General features: G+C 45.6%; 1 long non-coding RNA gene across 3 annotated transcripts in view; it reads left to right on the top strand.

Annotated features, from left to right (window-relative positions):
* Positions 1 to 662: 662 nt before the first annotated feature.
* LOC102141435 (uncharacterized) overlaps positions 663 to 6,265 on the top strand; it is a 94,245-nt gene continuing 88,642 nt past the window's right edge. For all 3 annotated transcript variants that reach the window (XR_012434476.1, XR_012434477.1, XR_012434479.1), the window contains exon 1: positions 663 to 855. This is a non-coding gene — a long non-coding RNA (uncharacterized lncRNA). The remainder of the gene's footprint in view (positions 856 to 6,265) is intronic.

Below are 6,265 nucleotides of genomic sequence, written 5' to 3'. Positions count from 1 at the left end.
CTCCCAGGAAACTCTTCACATCTATGAACTCTTCTAGCAGTTATGTCTCAGCCTCACAGCTCTGTATTTAATCTCAACATCCTCAAATTTTTATTCTCATTGACGTAGGCTAGTTTCTGGCACTAGAGTGAAAGTACAACAGGATTTGTCTGTGTCTCCACCACAGCACAGGACACAGTGCTGGGTCCCCAGGGACGCTTAGAGCATCTGAGAGACAGACCACAGGACAGGGGTGCTGATCTTCGGGGGCTTGAAAAGAAATTGATCTCTACTTTTTATTCCACTGCCTGTGACCCTGCTGAGCCCTCTTTAGTGGAGACTCTATGGTTCCTTGACCCAGATCCCTTTGGATCTTTCTAGTAGTTCTATGTGCTCAGCCTCCAGCTTCTGCTCTGTTTCTAATGGCTCACACCTGGAAAACTCATTAAAGACCTGCCTCTGGGTTCCTGGAACTGCTTATTCCACACTTGCAGTCAGTAGGAAGGTGCCTGGGAATTTATACCTCTTCCGGCCACCAGCAGTCTGCAATCAGTGACTGTCTAGTGCCAGAGTCTGAAAGCCCAACTCCTTTGCCTTGCAAATGCTGAGGTGTAATTTGAAACCCCGAGTTCCTGGCAGGATCAGATTGAGGTTGGGATAGTGTCTAAACTCACGCCTTGCCTGGCTTTCTCTCCTTTGCTGTCCTGGTTCCTCCACCCCCTTCCAGCTTTCTGAATAAGTCATTTGCACAGGAATTCTCAGCTTGGGATCTGCTTCTGGGGAGCCAGCCCAAGAAATCACCATCCAGGCTCCCATCAGAAATGATCAAGGTGGCATTGACGAGCCATAACGCACCAAGATCTACAGAAAAAAGAGGTAGGGATGAACAGCATATCCCTTTTTCTCTTCTAGTCGCTTCCAGATTTACCACCAACACCACGACTGGGAGGAAAAAAAAAAAAGTGATTCCTTTTCAGTTTATCTTTTCTTTAACATAACCAACTTCCGCTTCTTGAGGCTTAATTGGATCTATTCTTGGATGTGACAAAAAGTTAGTGGGAAATGAAAGGGGCATATCAAGGAAAAAAACATTTCAAGTGAATAATTTAAGATCACATCCATAATTAATGGCATTTGGCATGCTTTCCCTGGAAGCCTAATCAGAGCGTGGAATGTGCTAATTAGAGCGGTTTGGTGCAAATCAGCCCGTGCAGGTGTGGGAAAGCCGCCTCTGTTCTTTTCAGCACCGGTGGCAGCAGCAGCTCAGGAGTCTCTCAGGTTGGGCGGGGCTTGAATCAATGATGAGGCTCTATTCTGAAACACCTTATGGTGTGAAATGGGCTTCTCTTCTTTTTGAAGATGTGGACGTGTGTCTGTGTGTTTGATGGCGGGACACAGTTTGGAGCTGGGGAAACACTTCAGGTGTGCTCTCCTCTGCTGTGGGGGAACATAAGAAAATCAAATAGCGCCAGAGCTGGGAGGACGGGGTTGAGGAGAGGAGCTGACTACCCCCAGCACCTGCACTCAATACACAGTGGATAGACAAGGTCACCTGTCACACAGCCAGGTGCACTTTGGAAAAGCTAAGGCAATGGGTCATCTTCTGTTCACTCTCCCCTGTGTATTACCCTCCTCCTCCAACCTGTTGTCCGCCTCAGCAGGCTGGAACCATGCCCTCAACCCAAGGACTCCCTTAATGTCTGACTTCTGGTTGGTTTAGCACATGGGGAACCCCTGAAAGAGATTGGAGGGAAGGAGTGAAAAGTGAGTTACTGTCTCATCTTTCTGAGGGCTCCCTGTGGTCTGCCGGTCAGCCGTCTTCCTAGAGCTAAGATTTCAGTTCTTGTCTAGTAACCCTCTCCTCTGTCTCAGAGTTCTAGGACCCGGGCTTCAGGCTGAGGGGTGTCCACTCCCACCCTCATCAGCCTGGACTACAGCAGCCCCCTCTTGTGGTTTCCCAATCCACCTCCACCTTTGTAAATAACCCCTTTATTAAACTCTCCTCAGATGATCCTCATTGGAGGGTGACATCTCTTAACAGCTGTCAGGACCCTGGTGGAGACATTAGAACTGTTCCACTGAGTGACACTCTTTTTAAGTAATTGGAGCTCTCTCCCTTAAAAACCAACGTTTTGGCAAATCATCTCTTCTTTTTGAAGGGAAATCTTTATAAAATGCATCTCTTATTTCTCTACCATCTTAACAACAAGTAACTACACATGATTTTAAAACTGTTCTTGATAACACTTCATGAGCAGCAATTGTTGTATCATGCTGGGCACTGCACACCTTGGGAACTGTTATGGACCTGAGTTGTGTCCCCTTGAAATCATATGTTGCAGCCCTAACCCCCAAAGCGACTGTATTTGGGCCTTTATGGAGATAAATAAGATTAAGTGAGATCATAACGGTGGGACCCTAATCTGATAGGACTCATGCCCTTGTAAGAAGAGGAAGATACCAGAGCTCGGTGTGTGTGTGCATGTGTGATGTGTGTGCACAGAAGAGAGGCCATGTGAGGTTACAGTGAGAGGTCAATGTAAGCCAGGAAGAGATCCATCGCCAGAAACCAACTGTGATGATTAACACTGAGTGTCAACCGGATTGGATTGAAGGATGCAAAGTATTGTTCCTGGTGTATCTGTGAGGGTGTTGCCAAAGGAGATTAACATTTGAGTCAGTGGACTGGGAAAGGCAGACCCACCCTTAATCTGGGTGGGCACAATCTAATCGGCTGCCAGCATGGCCAGAATAAATGCAGGCAGAAGAACATGAAAAGACCAGACTGGCTTAGCCTCCTAGCCTACATCTTTCTCCTGTGCTGGATGCTTCCTGCTCTTGAACATCAGACTCCAAGTTCTTCAGATTTGGGACTTGGACTGGCTTCCTTGTACCTCAGCTTGCAGATGGCCGATTGTGGGACCTATTACTCCTTAATAAATTCTCCTTTATATATACATCTATCCTATTAGTTTTGTCCTTCTAGAGAACCCTGACTAATATACCAACCCTGCTGGCTTCTGGACTTCCAAGAACCAGAACTGTAAGAAAATAAATGTCTATTGTTTAAGCCAACCAGTCTGTGGCACTCTGTTATGGCACCCACGTAGACTAATACAGGGGCCCAAGAGTGTAGAACTGTTAGCCCTTGCCTGAAAAATTCCAGATTTCAGTGCCCTCTCACCCTTGTTTTACAGTTTCTTTGCCTTAGCTCTGCCAGTTATTACCTCTTGCTGTTGACGGGTTGCTACCATTAGCAGAGTCATCTCTCACCTACTTCAATCTTACCCATTATTTACTAGTACTAAAGTGTTATGTCAGACCAGAAAAATCAAGCTCACTAGAATTGTGTATAAAGCAAGAGTTAACAGGTTCTGAGTGAGAGTCTGAATTGCTCTTCCTTAAATAGATTTTTTTAGGATTTTAATGTATAGACGTTATCATGAGGACTTTGTAAATGCCCAGAAGCCATTTTTTCTTATACTAGAATCCTTGTTATATTCTTGGACAGCTGAGGTCAAATCAGTGGCATAAGGAAAGTACGGTTGATAACGCAGTAATTTCTCTGTTTTCTTTTGTGATCTAAACTGGTTACAACACAATGAAACTGTGGCTTTACTCCCAGGATCTTCTGGCTTGAAATCGTTAGAAATATGGCTTCTGGGCCCCCTATTACGTGCCCACAGGTAGGAGAGAGGACTCAATTCATTTGTTCTAATGGGTTTCCAGGGAATTTGATTAGTGATCAGGCCCTGCATTAGCCACCCTTTGTCCTGGCCTACATGGCACTGCAGCCAGTCAATAGGTACCAATTTTATTAGGTGCTGCTCATGTAATGGTGCGCAAGACGCCCCTGCAACCTCCTTGGCTTGTAATACTCATTGGCAGAGACAGCTAATCGATAGTTGCTCCTCACCAGCCCCATAGATATCGATTCAGGGCTCGGGAAGCCTTTATAAGGAGTCATTGGGGGGATTCTTTCAGTTCAAATTGAATTGTGGGCCATTAAATCTCTTTAGTAAAAGACCGCGCCTCATATATGCCAATGCTCCTTCTGAATTTTTAACCAGTGCCCACCTCTGGAGAACATCCTGCCTGTGCTAAAGCCATCTCAGCAGGTCCCAGGTTTTTCTTTCCTCTGGCAGATCTGGTTAATTGTTATGGATTTTCCAGCAGGTAAAAGCAGGCTTTGTTTTCCTTGCAAAAGAAAACCAATTCAGGTGGTCCTGCCCAGAAACTGGAAGGAAGGAGTGGGGGAAGAATGAAAGAAAGAAAGGGAAAACAAGAGGAGGGTCAGACATGAAATGCCTGCTGTCCAGTTAGTCTCAGAGAAACTAAACATTGATCAGATACCACACGTGTGCATACACACACCCACATCTTGACCCGCATAAGCAGACACAGACAGGCACATAAACATAAACACACATGTAAATAGGCACACTCACACACATTCATGTGCATGTAAACATGGTCATACATGCACACACAATCACAAATGCACACACAAACATGTGCATGCACAGGTACAAACACACTTATGTGTCCACACTAATACAAACATGCACACTTCTTCCTGCTACCCATGTTCATTCTTAGTGACCCCTTGAGTGAGTTTCCAGGAGAGAATAAAGATTCTCTTCCCACCTGGCCAGAGGTAACAGGGGAGAAAGGCTATTACAATGGAAAGACTCATTCAATCCCCAGCTCTATCATTGCCAACTCTGTGACATTACACAAGTTATGTGATTCCTCCGAAATTTGATGTCCCCATCTGTAAAACAGGAGTTAATCATCATATAACAGGGTCATAGTGCAGAATTAGTTCATTGGAGAAAATCCTCTAGCACATAACAGGTAGTAAATATCTGGCCCCCTGCTGCAATCTTTGATGAGTTCTCCCTGGAATCAGAGAAGGGAATGGCTGTTGAAACCCTCATGTTGGCCGGGTGTGCTGGCTTGTGCCTGTCATACCAACACTTTGGGAGGCCGAGACGGGAAATCCAAGGAAGAGAACTGTTAGAAAATTAGTGTCTACCATTTAAGCCACCCAGTCTCTGGCAAATTTGTTATGGGAGCTCAAGTAGACTAATCACTCTAGTCTAGGAGCTTGAGACAAGCCTGGGCAACATAGAGAGACCTCTGTCTCTACCAAAAATTAAAAAAACAATTAGCCTAGCATGGTGGTGTGCACCTGTGATCCCAGCTACTTGGAAGACTAAGGTGGGAGGACTACTTGAGCCCAGGAAGTTCAGGATGCAGTGAGCTGTGATCACAGGCTGTATACCAGCCTGGGTGACAGAAGGAGACCCTGTCTCAAAAAAAAAAAAGTCCTAATTTCATCAATGAGGACACCAAGGCTCAGAGAGAGGATGTATCTTGTCCAAAGTCACTGAGGGAGTTAGTAACAGACTGGGATTCGATTTCTAGTCCACTTCCTTCCAGTCCTTTTTCTCTATTGTGCTGCCTTCATCAAGGAGGACTGAGAGGCTCCACTGGCCCCATCCCCAACCCCAGCAGGATCAATTGTTTTTATTAGAAACTAACATTTGTGTAGAAGTTTACTGTTTTCACAGAGCAAAGGATAATTAGAAATTGCAATCTTAAGGGAGGCTGCCCTGGGCCTCTTATTGGTACCTATGCCCAGGGTGAAAGGAACAGAAGCCAAAGAGTAGGCTGTGTGTGATAGGAAGATGTCACCCCTGGCTTGGACAGGTTTCTTTAGAGGGCAGGGTCTCCTGAAAATTGTGTCTGGAGACCCTGCCTAGTAACAATCATTGATCTAAACAACAACAACAAAAAGCAGCTCATTGTGGGGCAAGTGCCAGCCCAGGCTGGGAACCAGGCACCAGGCTCTAGGGATGTACACTCAGTGATAAAACATGCTGCCAGGATGGATGAGGAGCCAGGGTCAGGAATCCCTGGGTCAGAGCCAGGACAAGAATTCAATTCAGTAAATACTTGCCACACCCTGTCCAGGAACAGTTAATAGCACAAGTGGGGGTGGAGGCTGAAAATGCCCCTGAAACTGTGGCAGAGCTCCTGGTTAATAACATTTGAGCATTCACCACGTGCCAGGTACTATTGTAAGGCTTTCTGTATAGTCACTCATTAGTCTTCATAATGACTCTATGGGGTAAGGCCTGTCGTTATACCCATTTTACAAGTGAAGACACTGAAGCAAAGAGAGCTTAAGTAACTAGTCCAAGGTCTAAGAGGCACAAACAGAATTTGAATCCACACATTTAACAATGATGCCCTTGTCTTCAATCTTAAGAGGTCTGAG

This window comes from Macaca fascicularis, chromosome 4 (genome assembly GCF_037993035.2).
Source record: "Macaca fascicularis isolate 582-1 chromosome 4, T2T-MFA8v1.1".
Taxonomy (NCBI): domain Eukaryota; kingdom Metazoa; phylum Chordata; class Mammalia; order Primates; family Cercopithecidae; genus Macaca; species Macaca fascicularis.
Note: the sequence above shows the minus strand (reverse complement) of the source record. Positions and strands in the feature narration are given on the sequence as shown.